General features: G+C 39.8%; 1 protein-coding gene and 1 long non-coding RNA gene across 6 annotated transcripts in view; one reads left to right on the forward strand and one right to left on the reverse strand.

The window, feature by feature from the left end:
- EDN3 (endothelin 3) overlaps window positions 1-21,297 on the forward strand; it is a 41,068-nt gene that overhangs the window by 10,946 nt on the left and 8,825 nt on the right. The gene's annotated exons all lie outside the window — the stretch shown is intronic.
- On the reverse strand, window positions 5,825-10,897 carry LOC128416522 (uncharacterized). Of its 3 annotated transcripts, none has more exons than XR_008331230.1 (3): window positions 10,761-10,897; window positions 8,033-8,238; window positions 5,825-7,257 (listed from the first exon to the last, which is right to left on the reverse strand). It is a non-coding gene; the product is annotated as an uncharacterized LOC128416522 (long non-coding RNA). The 3 variants fall into 3 exon arrangements; XR_008331229.1 differs by lacking the exon at window positions 10,761-10,897 and adding an exon at window positions 9,707-10,184; XR_008331228.1 differs by lacking the exon at window positions 10,761-10,897 and adding an exon at window positions 8,948-9,159.

Genomic DNA, 21,297 nt, shown 5'->3' on the forward strand with positions numbered 1-21,297 from the left:
ATAACAATACCAATTTTATCCAATTGATACAATTATTAATGGCAATTATTCAAATGTCAAATTATAAAGTTTAATTAAACTGGCCCCCTCGCATGCTAGAGTTCATTCTTCTACATTTTTCCTGCGTTCCAAAATTTTAATAATTTTCATTCCTTTCCATTCAGATATAAATATCCCTTATATAACAGTTACAATCTTGTGATTTCAATTCGTGTTGGTATAATAGGTAATTTATAAAGTTTCAAGTGAGGAACTTTAGCTGCAATCGTTATTCTTTCCTGTGTGTGACATTTACCCCCACGATGTCTTTCCATCCATATATGGTGTTGTATCCTTTATTCCTGCAACTGTTGATGGTTCCAGTCATGTCTTGGGAGAAATTGTTATCTCAGAGTTTTCAAAAGTCACTGCATCGCTTTGTCCCGTGATTCAGTTTCTAGTAAACAAGCCATCTTTGCCATTTTTCCAGCCTAGAAAGAACGGTCTGTATCCAGACTGCAGATAGTTAATCCAAAAGCTTCTATTCTTGCAACTGGTAGACTCCTTTCCTCCCTGCCACTGATTTATGGCCATTTATCCTTATCTCAAACAGATTCCTTTGTGGATAATGGAGGTTAGGGTGCATTTTGCGCTATATTTTCAAAGCATAGCCTTTCTTCCCTGGTTCCCCCTCAGTTCCTTTTTCTCTCACACACAGTTTCAATTTTGTTAAATTCCATATTATATTCCAATGTCGTCCATCCTCACTTGTGCAGATATTTAAAAATAAAACTTCCATTCTGGGGTGGGGTGGGGTTGCTGTATCAGAAATGTAGAGAGAAACCTTAAGTAAGCAAACGTGGGCTCCCCTCTCCGCATTGTCTCTTTCACCAAATGGAATCGGCTCTCAATCCAAACCTTTCACATCCTTGTAGCTGGGTTGTTTTCGCAGTTTCTTATCTCATCGTCTCTGGCATATGCCTGTAGTTTTCTCAAATTAAAATCCAATTAACAGCATAACCTGTGTTTCCAGGAACGGGATGGGGGGGGTTCGTGGCAGCCGGAGTGCTCCGTGCACCCAGTACCTTTGCCTACCCTCGCATTCCATGGGGAAGTGAGTGCCATACCACACTGCGGGTCAGAGCCTGGTTCGTCTTCCAACCGAAGAGGAATGCAGATAATGAAATCCCCTTATCATCATCTGATTATCTCAGTCTGTTTCTCTCTTGCAGTAATGGGAGAGACCCCATTCCTGGTGCACCGGAATCTGGAAGCTATATCACTGTGATTCTTGATCCTAATGCTCCTCTTTGGCACAGAGATGGAATGCAGAATAATTGCCATACCACACAGTAATGTACTGAGTGAATTGTTGAAAGATTGGTGCCGCTAATGCTGGCTCTCTAGGTGTACCTGTGCCATACATTAGTACATTTGCCTAATTCACAAATTGCATTTTTTTAGAAGTAAACCTTTAAAATGCTGTGAGTGAAGTGGCTTAATAAAGGAATATGAATTGACATTCTAAACTCTATTTCTCTTTTAAAATGCAGGCTAAATCATGACCCAAATAATAAGACATTATTTCAGTATTCACAATTTTTGTGCATTGAATATGCCACGTTTTGAGCTTCTGTTTATCTTTATTTATCTGCTAAAGGAAGATGACATGGAAGAATGCATTTGGAGTTCTCATTTTAAAGCAAACTTAGGGTTATTTCAAAGTATTGTGTTTTGAAATTTCTGATACTGGTTTTGTAAGGAACCTACATAAACAAATTGTGGCTGTTCCCTTCAAAACATTAATCAATGCGACCCAGGACATCTGCTGTTTGCCACTTGTAATTTTTCAAAGGAGAAAAGATTAGACATGTGGTTGGTTTTCATACCACATATGATAAGCATGTGTTTCTTTCTTGGGAAACTGTTATTGGAAAACTGTTACTGGATCGCACACTTCTGTCCTTAGTCTCTGAACCTTTTTTTAGTATATATATAAAAAGAGGTACTGCTAGGGAACTTTTAAGGTGAGGACCTTTTCACACAATATAGATTTCTGTAAGTTATTGCTTTTGTGTAGATGAGCTCCTCAAACACATGATAAATGCACCCTTCTCTTTAATAGGTTGCACATTCCTGCCACATTTCTGTGCAATAAAATACAACTGAATATTAAACTCTTATCAATGTTGTTTTGTAAAGGTAAAGGTACCCCTGCCCGTACGGGCCAGTCTTGACAGACTCTAGGGTTGTGCGCTCATCTCACTTGTTTTGTACCAAAGCATTATCTGTCTAGATAAACCTTCTTGCCTGGGGCAGCTTAAATTTGAGATCTGAATTTGGGAAATAAACATCTCACATCATAGCATACTATCAATCAATCAATGAGCCAGTTATCCTTGATCAAATTCCGCTCACTTTAGTAGGATTTTATGTGCAGAATTGCTGGTTCCAGTTCTTAATGTTGAAAAATGGGCCTTCTGCAATGAATCAATCATATGCTTTCCATTTTTAAATTGGCAGTGCTTTCTAATAAACTGTGAAAGAGTGTTAAAATAGAAAACACTGTTTTGAATTTGATTTGCCTTTTCTGCTATGCTGAATGACTATTCAGACTCAGGCAGCCAACTACCTCTGGTGTTAAAGATAGGAAGACATGAAGTTCTACCCCACATGCCATTGTTATTTCCTGCAGATTCCTTACTCCTTCTTTTTACTAGTGCAACACTGGCAATTTGGTTGAGAGTGCAGGCTGCTGAACATGGGAGGGGAATGCATGGGTTCAAATAGCTGCTTATGCATGAAACTTGCTGGGCAATACTGAGTAAATCATTACCCTACATCAAAGGGTTGTTGTGAGGATAAATTTGGAAAACAGTGGAGACTTGATTCTGTCTCCCTAATATTTACCTACAAATTGACAGGATGTTCAATTATTCTGAGGATTTATGCACTAAGTAAATCAAGCTAAGGCTGATTTCAGAAAGCTTAAGGCACTACTGGGTCAGAAATACTCAAGAGAAGGGAGTCCTAGATGAATGGGTCAGCGATCAAAGGCACAAAGGCAGACAATTCCAACAAGAAAGAAAAGGTTGAGGCATCTCTTCTTTCTTCTTTCTTCTTTGGCAATCACTCGTAGCCGAGTAAGATTGTCTTCCATAAACATGGTTTTAACAATGAGTCCGTAAGTGACTGTGGAGGCGAATTCTGGATCCACATGTCCTTCCACAGTGGGGACATTGGTTTCTGGGAGGGAGCTGATCACGGTGTGGATTTGCCAAGCATGCCTTCCTCTTAGCACGTTTCTCCCTTGTGTCCTGAGTTCGAGTGTCTTCAATGCCCATGACACCTTTGGTAAAGGCTGTTCTCCAGTTGTCAGTGTTATACTACAGTTATACTACATTTTTAAAGATTTGTCTTTAAACCTCTTTTGTTGACCACCAGCATTACACTTTCCATTTTTAAGTTTGGAATAGAGTAGTTGCTTTGGAAGACGATTGTTTAAAGAAACTGGTGTGGCTGCATAAGGAGCTTACAGATGAGCTGAGAGTTAAGAAGGGCATGTGTAAGAAATGGAAGAAAGGAGGCGTGTACACGAGTAGTAAACATTTGGAGGGTGAATGCCAGGTGGGCTAAAGCTCAGAATGAGCTCAGGCTTGCAAGAGAGGTTAAAAATAATTTTAAAAGTTTTCTGTGTTCGAAGCAAGAGGAAGAAGAAACAAGTGGTAGGTCCTCTGCGTGGAGAAGATGGAGAAATGCTATTGGGTGACAAACACCCACTTTGCCTCTGTCTTCACCCAAAAGGAAAGCGATGCCCAGCCTGGTGATAGCAAAATAAACTGATGTAAGAAGGGAGCAATTCTGTTATTCTATGATTAAATGTGGCATGGTTGCTGGTATAATATAGAATCATAGAATCATAGAGTTGGAAGGGACCTGAGGATCATCTAGTCCAACCTCCTGCAGTGCAGGAATGTGCAGCTGCACCATACAGCTATTGAACCTGCAACCTTGGTGTTATCATTCTCTACCATTCTCTAGCCGACTGAACTATCCAGGCTTATATACGTGCTTATTTGTAGGGAATGGGAGTTAACTAGAATAATAAGGGTGGGAAAGTGTTTTAAATGTGCCAGCCTGCTGATGTGTTGGAATCAGTAAGCATGTGTTGCTTATTGGGCAGTGTTACTCAATGACATTGGTATGCCAAGTTTTCCTCTTCACATGCGCTGCTGCATTAGCAACATGCTGACAGACTGCTAGCTGGTTTATATTTTCATTCCTTCCTACCTTTTTTTTTTATTCCAAAGCTTCAAGGCGAGTAACATATTTAAAAAGCAATTTAGGTATACAATATAATTGAATTCAAATAGATTCCTTCCTCATTAACTCTTGCTGCCAAATGGGCAGCTGCCAATCTGCTAGAGGCTGAACATTTTCCAGAAGCACCACAAACCTTTCCACCCTTTGTTTTCTCTCCCTATTAAGACGAAAAGACTTCTAATGGCCAGTGCTTGATGCCTGGACATTTTAATTCCCTGCTGTTTTGTGGGTTCCTGCCATGTTTTAAACTTTACTATTTTAGCACAGAAGGTTTGGTGTAACTTCCAAGGGGTCAGACCAAATGAGGCAATTTAATTAAGCAATGACAAACCTAGACAGCATCTTAAAAAGCAGAGACATCACCTTGCCAACAAAGGTCCATATAGTTAAAGCTATGGTTTTCCCAGTAGTGATGTATGGAAGTGAGAGCTGGACCATAAAGAAGGCTGATCGCCAAAGAATTGATGCTTTTGAATTATGGTGCTGGAGGAGACTCTTGAGAGTCCCATGGACTGCAAGAAGATCAAACCTATCCATTCTTAAGGAAATCAGCCCTGAGTGCTCACTGGAAGGACAGATCGTGAAGCTGAGGCTCCAATACTTTGGCCACCTCATGAGAAGAGAAGACTCCCTGGAAAAGACCCTGATGTTGGGAAAGATTGATGGCACAAGGAGAAGGGGACGACAGAGGATGAGATGGTTGGATAGTGTTCTTGAATCTACCAGCATGAGTTTGACCAAACTGTGGGAGGCAGTGGATGTAGCCTACCTTGATTTCAGCAAGGCATTTGACAAGGTGCCCCATGATATTCTTGTAAAGAAGCTGGTAAAATGCGGTCTTGACTATGCTACCACCCAGTGGATTTGTAACTGGCTGACTGACCGAACCCAAAGGGTGCTCATCAATGGTTCCTCTTCATCCTGGAGAAGAGTGACTAGTGGGGTGCCACAGGGTTCTGTCTTGGGCCCGGTCTTATTCAACATCTTTATCAACGACTTGGATGATGGACTCAAGGGCATCCTGATCAAATTTGCAGATGACACCAAACTGGGAGGGGTGGCTAACACCCCAGAGGACAGGATCACACTTCAAAACGACCTTGACAGATTAGAGAACTGGGCCAAAACAAACAAGATGAATTTTAACAGGGAGAAATGTAAAGTATTGCACTTGGGCAAAAAAAATGAGAGACACAAATACAAGATGGGTGACACCTGGCTTGAGAACAGTACATGTGAATAGGATCTAGGAGTCTTGGTTGACCACAAACTTGACATGAGCCAACAGTGTGACGCGGCAGCTAAAAAAGCCAATGCAATTCTGGGCTGCATCAATAGGAGTATAGCATCTAGATCAAGGGAAGTAATAGTGCCACTGTATTCTGCTCTGGTCAGACCTCACCTGGAGTACTGTGTCCAGTTCTGGGCACCACAGTTCAAGAAGGACACTGACAAACTGGAATGTGTCCAGAGGAGGGCAACCAAAATGGTCAAAGGCCTGGAAACAATGCCTTATGAGTCGGACATGACTAAACGACTAAACAACAACAAAATTATGCAATAAAAGGCTGTCCCAACTAAAGGGCTTGATTTACATATAGAAAATGGTGTTAGGGAAAGGGTTAAGTCACCCCAGCAGCTACTTTTATGCAAAGGGAGAAAAAACTCGGGAAATATGTGACTCTCCTGTTTCATGTTTTTTCCCCAGCCAAGTGGTGTTACCCACAGGAAGGAACTTAAAAGTTTCCCTAGCCACAGAATTATGTTAATCAAACTCTCTCCCAGGCTGTAGGTGGTTAAAATATTCTTGTTTTGCAGACCAGGGGAAGGCAGATAATTGTTCTGGAAATGGGTCTTTTTGTGGCCAAGTTGATGGTCTTAACTTAGTGTGCATTTCCTTTATTTTGGTTTTGCTGAGTTCTACTGTTCTTGATTTTTAATTGAAAAGATATTTGAGAGCATGGTTTATGACAGGGATGGCGAACCTTTTGCAGCCTGACTGCTGCATTCCTGCATGGGAGACCTTTCAGGGACCATATGCTAGTTCTGGGCAGGGCCAGATTCAAAATATATGACACTCGCCTTTGTATAGTAGGCTACATTCTAGTCACAAACAGGTTGGCTTTCTACACACCCACAAAATCTTTCCATCCATCCATCCATCCAGGCAACTGAGGTATTATCACAGTGCCAGGACACATTCCCACCTCTACCCTGGCAGAATCACTTAAAAGGAGGGCCTGGAACAGAGCCAGTAAAGATTGTGGCTTGGGGAGGGTCTGGGCAGCCACCTTTGGCCCCTGTGACTAAGGTTTCCTACTTGTGCTTTACGAAGCAGGGTGGATATCTGAATAGAAATAAAATACGAGTCCATGTTGCTACGTGACTGAGGTCTTGGCGAACACTGAGTTATTCCACATTATGCAGGGTGTGATAATAAAGATTATCTGAATGCCTATTTGAAATACTTAGGGTGCAAAGTCCCTTTGGAGGAGGAAGATGTCAGCTGTGTTCTTTGTAAAGCACTACGTACATAGATGTTTCTATAAAAATTCACTAGTAATAATAAACATTGCAGATGTTTATAACAAACATTTACACATTCCTTCCTGCAAGACCCAGTTCTCACTGAAGTAGAACTGCAAGTGTGTCTCACATGATTGTTCTTTGACATGAAGAAAGTTCCAGGCACATAGAAAATTAGTTCTAGCAGATAGATTGATGAAGATGTCAACCTAGGGTGTGGCAGCTGTGGAAAATGTGAATTCCGAGTTAGGAATCACTAGTCACAGGAATGAAAATGAAACTGTCAATATCATAATGCGGTTATACAAATCTTTGGTGAGTTTTGAACACCATCCTGGAAATACTGTGCACATTTCTGGTACATTTCTTACCTCTAGCAGAAGTTCAGAGAAGATCAACCAAAATGATCAAGGGATTGGAGCAATTCTCCTATAAAGAAAGGTTACTGCATTAACAGCTTTTAGTCTGGGGAAGGAAGGTGAGTAAAGGGGACATGATAGAGTTGTATAAGATTATGCTTGGCATAGAAAAATTGGATACGGAGGCATTTCTCTTCCTCTCTTGTAATCGTAGAAACGGGTGCCATCAAATACAGTACTGAATGTTAGTATATTCATGGCAGCCAAAATAAAGTGCTTTTCCCACACGCTGCACAGTTAAATGCTGGAATTCATTCCCAGAAGATGTTGTGATTGCCATTAACTTGGATAGCTTTAAGAGAGATTAGGCAAGGTCATAGAGGGTAAGACTATCAGTGACTACAACAATGATGGCTATTTTCTGTCCTCCACTGTTGGGAAGCATTATACCTCTGAATACCAGAAATCACAAGTGGGGAGAATGCTGTTCCACTCAGGTCCTGTTTGCATGCTTCCCATGGGCATTTGGTTCTTCACTGTGAGAACAGGATGCTGGGTTTTGACCTGATCCAGTATAGCTTTTCTTACATTCTTGCCCAAATCACAGCACACTGGTAATGCTCAACAAGATACAAAACTGTTTTGATCATTATTCTCTCCTGATTAAATTGTGTGTGTGTTTGTTTTGGAGAGGGTTGTATGTTCTCTGTACTGATTTTGTGACGCGAAATCATAGTATTAGAAATGTTACAAGAAGCCCTAAAGTGCAGTCTTGAGTTTTGCATTAAAATTGGTTATGAGAGTGATGTAATTTTGAGTCACCTTAGAATGTAATGAACACTCACCCTTTGGAGCAGACTGTTTAATACTCAGAGGCGTCAAGGAAACACAGCTGCCAAGGGACATACGAGGCTTAATTCATAGTTCTGTGAACTCCTTTTGCTCTCTGTGGTAGAATTTGACATCACAGTTACCTAGAATTGGAATTGCTCTAGGCCAGGTTTCTGTGCTCTGCTGCTTTACTTGAAAATGTCTTTATTGTAAAGGGGATCTTCATAAAACAAAAAACAGAATGTTAAACTACTACATATGACTTTAAAATTATAACGGTAGAACAGTACAGTGGAAGTGGAAGACTCCTCACCACTAAAGGAAGTACAGTGGTATCTCGGGTTAAGCACTTAATTCATTCCGGAGGTCCGTTCTTAACCTGAAACTGTTCTTAACCTGAAGCATCACTTTAGCTAATGGGGCCTCCTGTGTGCAGGGCAAAGCAGATTTAAACTGTTCTCGCAATAGTCTCTTAAGCACACTTTATCTGTGCTTTTAATTTAAATATAAAACCTACTTTGGCTATAATATAGAATACATTTTAAAACAGCTTTTTCACGTCTCCCCTGTTAACTGCATATACAACTTAAGGGAAACCACATGCATGTAGCCATTGAAAAGAGGCCTACTTAGGTGAGCTATTCCCAGCCAGCTTACAATGTTTGCAAATACTTGACTTCCCGTGTGGCTTTTTGTTATTTTAAGGTTCCTTTGGGACAATTTCCCCATATCTGCTTCACATTTACTTGCTTTTCTCTTCCCTGCCCATTCTTCCCCACCTTTTTTGTATCATGTCTGTGGAATTGGGCAGGAACATCTTTTAATGTTCTGTGCAGCACCTAATCATTTATTATAAAGCACTTAATTATTATTTTTTAACATCAACTACATTGTGAATACAAAGTGAACCAGAGTATGGTGAGGTTTACTTTTGCTGGTGCAAACCCATTTAAAAAGAGTTAATTCTGAAGTGGTGCTCCTGCCATGAGAGAGCAGCCAAATGAAATGTTTGCCATGTAAATCCCCCTTCAACTCTTGACACGATCTGAGTAACCATCCGTTTCCTTCCAAGTCCTCTTCCCTCACGGCTGGTTGACAGTTACTCCCTCAAGTTGGCAGTTGGAACCAGGGTGGATAAAAATCAATGATTTTTTTTAAAAAAAAGAATTTAAAAAAATGGATTTTTTTTATTTAAATCAGATTCTTTTGATTTAAATTGGATTTTTAAAATAAAATGCTTTTGGAGGAAAAATCTTTCTAAAGATAGTTTTCTATTTAAGTTACGTTATAGTCCAAAGGCTATTCATCAGGAAATAAGGATTTAAGTTTTTCATGTGTGCTAAAACTCAGTAGGTTTTTTTTTTTTTTAAAAAAAATCATTTAACCACATCAGTTAACATGGATACATATGCTATAATGAATGAACTTTATTATGGTCACAGACCAGGATAAGATATGCTATAATGTTATTATTTTAGTTAAATAAATTGTTTAAATTGTTACTAATGATTATTTTTCTCGTTCCAATAAAGTACAGCAGAAAAGTTGTGCAAATATAAACAGTTAACTTATTAAACCTCACAATAATTTCATAATTATCTGTCTATTTCTCATAGTATAACCAAATCAGTAATTTGTGATATAACTGTAAAAACTACTCTGAAAATGTATTATTCCAAAAATGATACCTTCATCTGGTTGTAAATATTAAGATTATACCAGCAAGAATGAGTCTTTCTGTAACAAAAATAATGATTTAAATCAAGTCTTACTGACTAGTGATTTAAATCGTGATTTAAATCAAATCCACCCTGGTTGGAACTGACAGTTACTCCCTCAAGTTGGCAGTTGGAACTGACAGTTACTCCCATGAGGTGTTGCTTAGCAATGGTGGAAGGAGGGCAAGACGCCTTCTTTGAGATGTCGCTTAGCAATGGCGGTAGGGAGTTAATGAGGAAGAAATTAAAAAATAAAGAGCAAGGCCCTTTCTGCACTATACATTTAAAGCAGCATTGTACCACTTTAAACAGTCATGGCTTCCCCAAAGCATCCTGGCAACTGTAGTTTGTTAAGCGTGCTGTGAGGAGACTCCTGTCAGTGGCGGAGCGTATCTAAATAGCGCCAGGGTCAGGAGAATGGGCGGCAGCCTTGCCACTAATAGCCTCATCATGCTTCAAGATTTTGGGTATACTGAGTATCTGAAAAGTATTTGTGATGATCAGATTATGTTTGTAGGACCACAAAAAGTTCTGTGAGGAGTAATTTAAGAAATATTGTAAAAATGGAAAGGGAGAAATGATTTGTTAGAAAAGGTAAAGGCAATATTAAGTTAAGAATTGCAGGAGAAATAATCAAGACGGAAGGCTATCAGAGATGCTGAGGGAAGTCCAAACAAGGACATATGTATAATAATTTGTGTGGTATGTCTTAAAAAAATTTGTATGCTAAAAATAATAAAAATATTATTTAAAAAAAAAGATTTTGGGCTCATCCAGACTTCTGCTTGTCTTGCCGCTTTCCTGCCGGGGAAAAAAAACACTCTTTAGCGCTGAATCAAACCATACGCCAATTGGTTTTTCCAGTCGTTTGCTCAGGTTTAGTGCTAAAGAGCAAGTTTGCCCCTGGGAAACCCTCTCAGACTGTGCTTTCTAGGCGTGGGATAAGCAGAAGCATGTTTGAGCCCTCAGTGAAAGCCACCTTTTAAAGCCACCCAAGGAGACCCGTATTTCATATTCCCCTCACAGGATTTGTGGCTTTGGCAATCAGTTCCTCTTTCCAGGGAACTCTGGACAGCTCTTGAGCAGCTTTTATTGCAGTCCTGTGTATTTATGTTCTGGAGTAAATCTACAGTAACTGTGTTGAGTGGCCTAGTAAATGTGTTTAGGATTGCAACCCCAGAATCTTTCCCCCCCTTTTAAATGCAGATTACTTCAAAATGTTTTACCACTTCACACCTTCCCCCCTCAGTCCACCTAGAACAGTTACAAAATAGTTGCTGCAACTAGGAATTGCTCTGGATAAGTGACTAACTATAGAATTGCTCATTAATACCAAGGGCAGATGCACTAAATGCCGTAACAAATCAGTGTCAATGTTCATTTTTGGAACTTATTTTTAGAACACATCTATGGCCTTTTTGTGACAAAGACAATTCCAGAATCACACGGTATATTCTGGTTCTTTATTTGCTGTGGTTAACTTCAGTAGCTGATTTTTAGCTCGGGTGCTTCACAAGAGAACAAAAATAAAGAAATGTTCCCTTCTCACTTTTGCCCACTGTGCTACAAAAAGTATAGTTTCAATTGTTTTCTGAGATCCTAGCTGCCGAAATCAAAATGCAGTCAACTTCTGCCTTCAGCTGTTGCCACACAGCTGTTTCACATTGCTGATTGTAATATCTCCCATTGAATTATTATGCCAAAGCCACAAATGCTGAAAATTATCCCCATTACTTCCAGTCTGATTACTATTAGGGCATCACCAATAAAATGTTTTTTTTTTTAAAAAAAGGGTTTTAAAACTAAAATTATTCTTGTTCCTTTGCGCTCAAATACTGAGTTGTCATTTTGTAGTGTGGATCAACCTGTTGCTTTTGGTCCGCCTTTAAGAATTAGTAATGTGGTAGGTTTCTTTTTTTTTAAGTGTAAATTCTACAAAATCTATTTTCCTCTGTCCTTGAACTGGACAGCGGCTTAGTCTCAGACTCCTCATTGTTGACTGACACTCTTCTGGAATGTCCGGAGCCATAATAATGTCCTTTGCAATGAAAATGCTGCTGCATAAAGGACAGTGAGAGTGTTCTCTTATAGCCTGCTAATTGACGGTGAACAATAGTTGTTTCCTTAATGGACCGTTAAGCAGATGTTAAACTAAAAAAAAAAGCATGGGAAAAGAAACCTGAAGCCACAGCTGTCTCTAGAGGTCCCTTTGGGCATTCTTTGAACACACAGAGAAAACATCTTTGATGTCATGGAGCTGGCTCTGCGTCTGTGGGAGGGGTTCTCCTTCTGGTGACTGACAGTTCTGATAATACTAGCATTGCCTATCTGTGCACCTATCTACTTCTCACTGGCGTATGTAAAGGAACACCTCCTTTAAAAATACAAACTTCCGGTGGACTGTAAAGTGGTTCTGCAGCTTCCTTCCAGGGCTGGCCCTCCCATGAGGCAGCCTGAAGCAGCTGCCTTGGACGGTGGAATCCCTGGAGTCGTTTGGCAGCAGCTTCACTTCAAAGTCTTGCAATAATAATAATAATAATAATAATAATAATAATAATAATAAAAAATCATCCCCAGCCACTCTGGGCGGCTTCCAACAAAATATTAAAATACCGTAATACATCAAACATTAAAAGCTTCCCTAAAGAGGGCTGCCTTCAGATGTCTTCTAAAAGTCTGGTAGTTGTTGTTCTCTTTGACATCTGGTGGGAGGGCGTTTCACATGGCGGGTACCACTACCGAGAAGGCCCTCTGCCTGGTTCCCTGTAACTTGGCTTCTCACAGCGAGGGAACCGCCAGAAGGCCCTTGGCGCTAGACCTCAGTGTCCGGGCAGAACAATGGGGGTGGAGACGCTCCTTCATTTAGGGCTTTAAAGGTCAGCACCAATACTTTGAATTGTGCTCAGAAACATACTGGGAGCCAATGTAGGTCTTTCAAGACTGGTGTTATGAGGTCTCGGCAGCCGCTCCCAGTCACCAGTCTAGCTGCCGCATTCTGGATTAGTTGTAGTTTCCAAGTCACCTTCAAAGGTAGCCCCACGTAGAGCGCATTGCAGTAGTCCAAGCGGGAGAGAACCAGAGCATGCACCCTCCTGCCAGGCAGCCTGCGGGCAGATAGGGTCTCAGCCTGCATACCCTGGAAAGTGAGGCTTTGGTGTTGGCGACACCTTCCTATTTCACCTCGGGTGGTGAAACGAGATGGGCCACACTTCTTTCTACTATGCAGAAGTGGGCAGCACGGGACAGTTTTGTATCAGAGATTTATGTAAGTTAAGCATCCAAGGAGAAAAAAGTTAACGGAGATTTATTACCTGCCTTGGGAAGGCTGTATTTATTTAAAGATAGAAAGGCAATATACACGTTGTAGGTTTTTTAATACATATATATATATATATATCTTGTATATTTCCGCGTATAAGATGCCCCCAGGTATAAGATTCCCCCTATTTTTTGAACTCCAAATTAAGAAAACACCTCTCAGCACTACCCATGTATAAGACGAGCCCTAATTTTAAATCAATTTTTTGGGTAAAAAAACCTAGTCTTATACATGGAAAAAAACGGTATATATAATACGTTAGTATTTGCTGATTGGATATGGTGGTCTTTAGTAGTGTTGTCCAATCTGCCCCTTGCATGCTACTTTCCACTGACATTTAACTTGTGGAAAACCTTGTTTAGGTTTCTGCAGCTGCCAAACTTGCGTTACTTTCCAGCATTACATGCAAACCCTTTCACATACTACCCACTGAAAACAACAGGAGGGTAATTCCATTAAAATGTCAACCTACAGACCCATTTTTCATTTTCATATATACTGAACGTGCTCTTTACAATCTTAAAGAAAACTTTCCAAATTTCCATCTGGTAAGCAGCTTTTCAAGACGACATTTTACATACAACTTAGAATTTTTCTACTCCTCTCTCAAGTATTGATTTTTCTCTAACAGCCCCCACTCTTTTTCTTGAAGTATATACAAGTTCCTACCAGTTTCCACTCAGATGGGTCAAGGAGGGAGAGGCCCAGACTGATGAGCCAGGCTGAACAGGTGGACTCATTTACAAATCCAAAACTTCACCTCTGGAGCCAAAGGCTTCTTACTTTGCCTCACAGGGTGACAGTACAAATGTAGAAATGTAGAAATGTTGAAGGCAGTGTTGAACACAAAGTGTAAATGGATATTTCACATATTTAAAAATGAACACAGGGGAGGATGCCCTCATAGGAAATATGATTATCCTGAAAGAAAACACAGATGCTGAAGCAGTCACTGAAGTACTGGTTTCAGTTGGCAAATTTGTTATTGTTGAGTCTGAGATGGAAATTGAAAAGAAAATGGTTGACGGTATGATGATCTTGAATATGAAATCCTTGTGTTAAAAAATGGGACTCCTCTGACATTTGTCTTCCTTGCAAATGAAGATGAAGATTAGGTTGAAAAGAAACAAATAGTTTGGGCACTGCCACAGCCAAGTGCAAATTCCCAAGGGCATTACAACTTCCCACATGGGCTCCGTGCAGATCTGCAATTTGTTAACACATAGTAAAGCCTTATATGCATGAGGCCTTTATTTGTGTATCTGTCAGTGAATAGTCACTTGTTGGTCACAGGTCATTTATCGGAAAACTTCCTTTCCACAGTTTCCAGTAAACATTCCTGTAACATTGACACCTGCTCATGAAACATTAGCTGTTCATGTATTTTTTGCTGCAGGCAGATATACAGGGCGAGTCCTTTAAAAGAGGCCCTGTAGATACAGAGTACACATGTTCCATGGGGCCTCTTTTAAAAAACTCTGTGTGTGTGTGTGTGTGTGTGTGTGTGTGTGTGTACACACACTTTTAGAGAATACAGTGGACCCTCGGGTTGCAAATGTGATCTGTGCGGGAGGCACGTTGCAACCCGCAGTCTTCGCAACCTGCAGTGCCGCATCGGCACACGTGCGATTTAGCGCTTCTGCACATGTGCGACCACCGAAACCCGAAAGTAACCCGTTCTGGTACTTCTGGGTTTCGGCGGGTCCGTAACCCAAAAAAACGCAACCTGAAGCATCTGTAAGCTGAGGTATGACTGTACAGTTGTCTTAAGTTGCAGATAAATTCTCGAGGTTGCGAAAGTATTGTGTTGGCCACATTTTTCAAAACACAATAAAAATAAAGGATTTATACTTTGTTGGCATACTTATTCCTTATATTTGTAGGGAAGATCAATCCAGCTAACACAGTTTAATGTTAATTGCAGTTCAAATAAAATTAGCTAAACGCACAGAATATTATGTAAAGAAGCTTATAAATGCCATTACCCAGGATTGGATAGTTCCTGAGCCTTTGCTAAACTGCTGTGGTCTTCTGGGAGATTTGCGTGAGAGAATTATACAGCACCGGGTTGTATACGCATTTGCTTCCAACTTTGCATGAGAGAGAGACAGACAGAGGGATTAAGAGTGAATCAATGTCTCAAGCTATTAAAAGTAAATAATGGAAAGATTACAGTTCTAATCGCTACAGGGAAAAAGGGCAGGCAAAACAGACAGCGGATAATCCTTTTTGGAAGCTACTAGTTCTGCCTAACTGTTCAGAGACAGACATCATTTGACGTTTTACATGCAAATTGTAATGTTGGTGGTTCTCAGACATTTTTGAGAAAAATAAAATTGGATGAGGTTTAAGCCTGCACATCGTAAGCAGCAAAAGCTTTCCGTTCCTCCTTGAATGGGAAAGTTTAGTTTATCTTTTAAATTTATTTATTTTGAAAAAGTCTAAAGTGTACTTGCATCCTAAAAATAGATTTCAGGGTGGTGTTGTAGTTAAGGACAGTAGCCCCATGGTTTGCTTTGGGTTTAGTTTCCCAAGTCTTAGTTGATGCAGATTTGATTAGTCTTACAGTCTTTGGTCAGTTTTGCATGTTTTATTTTTTATCTTAAAGGGTATAACAGCGTGGCATCCTATGTGGGCAGGTCCACCTGTTCATGCTTTAAATAAAACATTTGAAAGTGCAATCCTATGCATATCTGCAGAGAGGGAAGTCCCATTGAGTTCAATGTTGCTTCTGGGTAAGTGGATTTTGGATTGATTGAGAAAAGGGACATGTTTCTGAAATAGATTGAAGAAGAAAAAATGAAACTGCATCGCTTCTGTTAGAGACAGTGATGACCACTAACCTAGATAGACAAATCAATGATGGCAATGCTTCTGAATACCAGTTGCTGGAAACCACAACAGGGGAGAGCGCTCTTGTGCCTGAATCCTGCTTGTGAGCTTTTGACAGGCATCTGGTTGGCTACTGTGAGAACAGATGCTGGGCTAGACTGGCCATTGGCCTGATAAACAGGCTCTTCTTATGTTCTTATTGCCATTTATGTACCATATTTTCCTCCAAGGAGCTCAAGTCAGTGTACATGATTCTCCACTACCCATTTTATCTTCACAACAGCCCTGTAAGGTGTGTTAGGCTAAGAGGCAGTGACTGGCCCAAGGTCACCCATTGAACTTCATGGTTGGATGGGGAATTCGAACCCTGGCCTCTCAGATCATAGTCCAACACTCTGTCTAATGGTCCTTTTAAAGAGGATTGAATGGCTTCATGGAAACTAGTAGCCAAAATAATGAAAAATGGCATATTCAGGGGCAGTACACTCCTGATTATCAGATGCAAGATGTAAACAATCCAGAATGGCTGCTTCCATCAGGCCATGTTTGTGAATGACATAAATGGACATTCACAGGTGGCTGGCCAATATTAGAGCTAAAATGCTGGACTGGGTACCAGTTTGGTCTAAGTTGTCCTGAGGCATTTAATACTGGTGTACATTTATTCATGCTGCTGAATATTAAAATGCAGAAGAGTAAGTACTAACTCCCATATGCTGTGTTTATTGCTGCAGAAAATGCTCTGCGTTATTTCACATTCTCTACCTCTATATTGATGTTTATTAATGCCCTTCTTCCCTTCCTTATTGCAGGAAGGTCTGTTTTGTTTTAAGAGGCAGAAATTAATTTCTCATGCCTTGTTTTTGACCCAGACACAGGAGAAGAGGGGGTTGGGAGAAAAGAATATTTTTCTTGTGTGCTTGTGTGTGTGTTAAAGAAATAGATGGAAAACAAGTGGCTTGGTGAGCGAGAAAATATTTTGTACTACCTTCCTTGGAGCTGAGATTTCTACTGTAGCATTCAATTCAGTTCATCTGAATAATGTTTGAATATTTTAGAATTTTGTATGGTTCCATATTAACAACATTTATGCTGCACAAATTTAGAATTTCCCTCCTTTTTTCTTTGTGTGTGTGTACAAAACCAGAGAAAATAAAACTTAATTTTGATCAGACTGCTTGCTGTACTATGTGGAGGGAAAACAGGAAATGAGACACACAGCCACCCAATGCCTTTGAGATGGGGAATTTTACTAGTCATACGCATTGGTGTGAAACCCTATTAATTTTTCCAAGATTAGTGTCAGTGTTCTGCGAATTCTTCCCCACTCCCATTTCCACTCTAATAAATTTTTCGGTAGTTTTGTTGATGCATTGCTTTTCACGGTCAGGCTAATATTTACGGGCACTTGGGGAGGAGCACATAAACCTAAAACATGTAATATAAAATTCACTGTGTTCCCTTGCCTGTGTTTGGCTTAAAAAAATAATTGTAATAAGTGAGAGTTGACTTTTTCAGTGTAGGCTGAAGCCCAAAAGGATTGTGCTGGAGTGCAATTACTTACCAATTTATTCACAGTTAGCCCATTTAAATTGCTTAATTTTCTCTATTGCTGCAATTTTTCCATGATTTTACACTCCTCTTCCTCCTTTCTCTTCTGCCTGTTTCACTTAGTGCCTTCTTATCTACTTCCATTTCTTTTTGCAAATACATGTCTTCTGTACCAATCTTTCAGGCCATTCCTAGGCCTTGATGCAACCTCCTACACTTTCAGCTGTCAAACTCCTTCTTCCTCTTTCCTTCTTTCCTAATGCCTCTTCTTCAGTCATAGGATTTCTGTAACCGCTATAGCCAATCAACGTTGCCATTCTTTGTATTCTTGTGAACATATGTAAGCTTTCAGTGCTGTTTGGATTAACACTGAAGACTCATTTGGCAATTCCAGCAGAATGTAATCATTCTTGATGACTGAGCTCTTCTTGGACATACAAGTGGAGGAAGGAAATGGTTGTGATGACATTGCTGGAACCAGTCTTGGGCATTATTGAATAGTTACATTTTCTCCCACCCTTCCTCCGAGCATCTTAGAGCTCCAATTTTATCATTGTTTTACTCCAATGAGCTACATGATTCAGTGGGGACTCATGACTCTTCACTGTCCCTTTTGGACATAATGCTAAATGAGTTTGGATTCTCCCTGAAGGAGTACTGTAGGTGTGTGGTTTGGGGGATGCTCCTTGATCCAGTTCTATCACTGGAGGTACAGTGGTACCTCAGGTTACAGACGCTTCACATTACAGACTCTGCTAACCCAGAAATAGTACCTTGGGTTAAGAACTTTGCTTCAGGATGAGAACAGTGGGAGGCCCCATTAGCTAAAGTGGTACCTCAGGTTAAGAACAGTTTCAGGTTAAGAACGGACCTCCAGAACAAATTAAATTCTTAACCCGAGATACCACTGTACAGGTGTCCTTAGTGACTAGGGTGGAATCTACACACATATAAAAACAGTTCTGAAAATGCTTTTTTAAAAAAGTGTTTTTAAAAATATGTTGAATTTTCCATTAGGCTCACTATCTAGTGTCACATTGTATATTGCACTTAAAACACACTTAAAATGTTTTATTTTGCAGCTGCATAGCAGCTCTATAGCTGAGTCCTAGGAGTGCCTTTTTTTTCTTATTTTGGCAAGACAGTTGCAGTCCTTTCTGGATCAGGATAACTTGATCATAGTTGTTTGTGCACCAGTAACCTCATGCTCTCTATGTGGGGTTGGTTTGGAGGCTGCAAGTGGTGCAGAACATGGTGGTTAGGTTGCTTGTGGGTGTAAGCTACCACTGGGCATATAATTCCTTACTTTCAGAATTTGCACTGGCTGCCAATTTGCTACCAGGTTGAGGGTATTGGTGCTAACATAGTCTTATAATTCCCCCTGTAAGTCAAGGCCAGGTTACTTGAGAAACCGCTTTATCTCTTATAAACCCAGTAAATTGCTGCGGTCTGTAGGAGAGTTTCTCCTGCAAATTCTAAAGATCTCAGAAGCCCACTCTGCACTAACTCTTTCCAGAAACAGTTCACAACACTTTTGTTCATTCAGTCTTTCCCAGCTGATTGGGCTGGGTCTTTACCCATGAAGGTCCACTTGTCAGGGTTTTAGTCTTGTTTTAAATTTATTTGCTGTTACTGTGTTTTAACTTTTTAATTAATGTATGTGTAAATTGCCGAGAAACAGTGGTTTAGAAGGGAATTAATAAACTAATTGTGACAATAATAAGAAACAATAAACTATGGCTTAGAAGCATTACTATCTACACCAGAGCTTTCCAAATTTTTCATGTTGGTGACATGCTTTTTAGACATGCATCATTTTGCGACACAGAAATTCAGTTTTACTTGCAAGCCGGAGGTTAAACTAACCCCTTTCCAGCTCTGGGAGGAGTGTGGGGAGCATTCGCTTGAAAACACCAACACACTGCAGTCAACACACTAATGTTTTGCGACACACAGTTTGGAAAGCTCTGATCTGCACTGTTCGTCTCCCTCTCTGATACTTTTTGGCATTTACTTATTTAAGAGCATCAAAATCTCTTAAGTGGTTTACGTATGTGATAAATTAAAATCACTGATAAAATCAGATGTTTTAAAACAGGTTGAACAACTCTTTCCCCAAAATATAAATAAAAACAGCAGTGTTAACAAATATACACTATAAAATAATGTTACATATTAAAATACTGGTTAAATTTACATGTCTGGGTAGGCTTGCCTAGACAAAAATAGTTTTTACCAGGCACGGAAAACAGTGCAACAAAGAAACCTACCTACACTGAAGCGCTGGTTCATTGTAAGTGTTTAACAAACATTATGTGGCTCTTGTAAAAGTGCCAGTTCTGAAGATCAAAGCATTTGAGTGGGCATATAATTGGTGAATGATGGTTTATTGTTGCAGAAACAAGCCTCATTGAGCCTTTGGTTTGCTCATTCCTCCCCTTATGAGGAGGATTTTGGAAACTTTTGCTTCTACTTTTGCTTAACCGCACTTTAGCATTAAGCCCAAAGCCATGGTTTATTATCCTTGCTTATTTGCCTAAACCACATTTAAGGTTAACCATACTTTGAGTTCACTTAATTGAAAACGGAAGTGAAAACTAACAAGTTTCTGTTTTTTTTAAAATTATGTTTATTAAAATTTTCAAAAGAGAATACAAAAGAAAAACAGAGGGGAAAAAAAGAAAAGAGAAAGAAAAAAGAAAAGAAGAAGAAAAAACAACAGTTAAAAAAGTTTACCTTAATTACATTCCATACCCAATTTCCTTGACTTCCCGCACCTGCCCTTCTTGTATTCCAATTCCAATTTTTAGCTCAGCAATTTTTATCCCCCCCACTTTACCTTATTTCCTCTAATTCAATTAACTTAATCAAATTTTAACTTCTAAACCTCTATCTTTATGTTTCAAAACTTATTCTTAACATACTTTTCCTAAATTCCTCCATCAATTTAATTAACCTATTTAAACTTAAAAATCTCAATCTTTATACACCAACACTTATTCTTGACAATCTTTTGCTAAGGTAAATTTTTGCTAAATCTCTCCCCAAATTCCCCCTTTTTTATGTTAATGGCAAAAACCAACTTAATTAAAACAGAATTATATTTTTACACCCTTTGGATTCCCGAAGCCCTACCACCCCCTTTCCCGGTTTCGATCCCCAGCCAAAGTCCATCAGTCCATCCAAAATCAGCCTGGCGATCTCACATCCGAGGCACTTAACCCTCTCTCAATTTCTCTCTGCCGGTTTTCTTGATAGTCCTTTATTTTAAATTCCGAATCTCGAAGAGGCTCTGTTCCAGTAAGGTCCATATTTCTTCCAGCCAGACCTCCATATTTAACAATGGAGCCAAAATCTTGTTTCTTACTTCTCATAAGTCCAAATGTCCCAAAGGCTCCGAATTCTGCGTTGGCCATATTTATATTCCATATGTCTTCAGATCCCCATAAGAGGAGATCTCTCCAATTTCCATTCTTCACTTCCAACCAAACTTTCATCGTCATGTTCTTATTTTCCATTATTTCCATTATTTCCAACTTAACAGGCCTCTGGCTCTCTTTAGTCATCTGCAACATCCCAGCGCCTCCTTCTTTCTCATGTTCTTTAAACGGCACCTCAAATGACTCAGACTCTTTCTCCTGTTTGGCTATAAGGATTTTTGGATCAGCAACAACACTTCCCTGTTCATCTGCAGGAGCTTGAATCATATCCTTTCCAGGTTCAGCAATTTTGTTTACTGTTCCCTTCATTGTTATTACATTCATAGTCAAAACATTTGTCTGCTCCTGTAGATTTCCCAAGAGACGAAAGGTCTTTTCCAGTTCAGCCAGTATTTTTCCACTTACAGCCATTTTTGTAA

The sequence above is a fragment of the Podarcis raffonei genome, chromosome 6, assembly GCF_027172205.1.
Source record: "Podarcis raffonei isolate rPodRaf1 chromosome 6, rPodRaf1.pri, whole genome shotgun sequence".
NCBI lineage: Eukaryota > Metazoa > Chordata > Lepidosauria > Squamata > Lacertidae > Podarcis > Podarcis raffonei.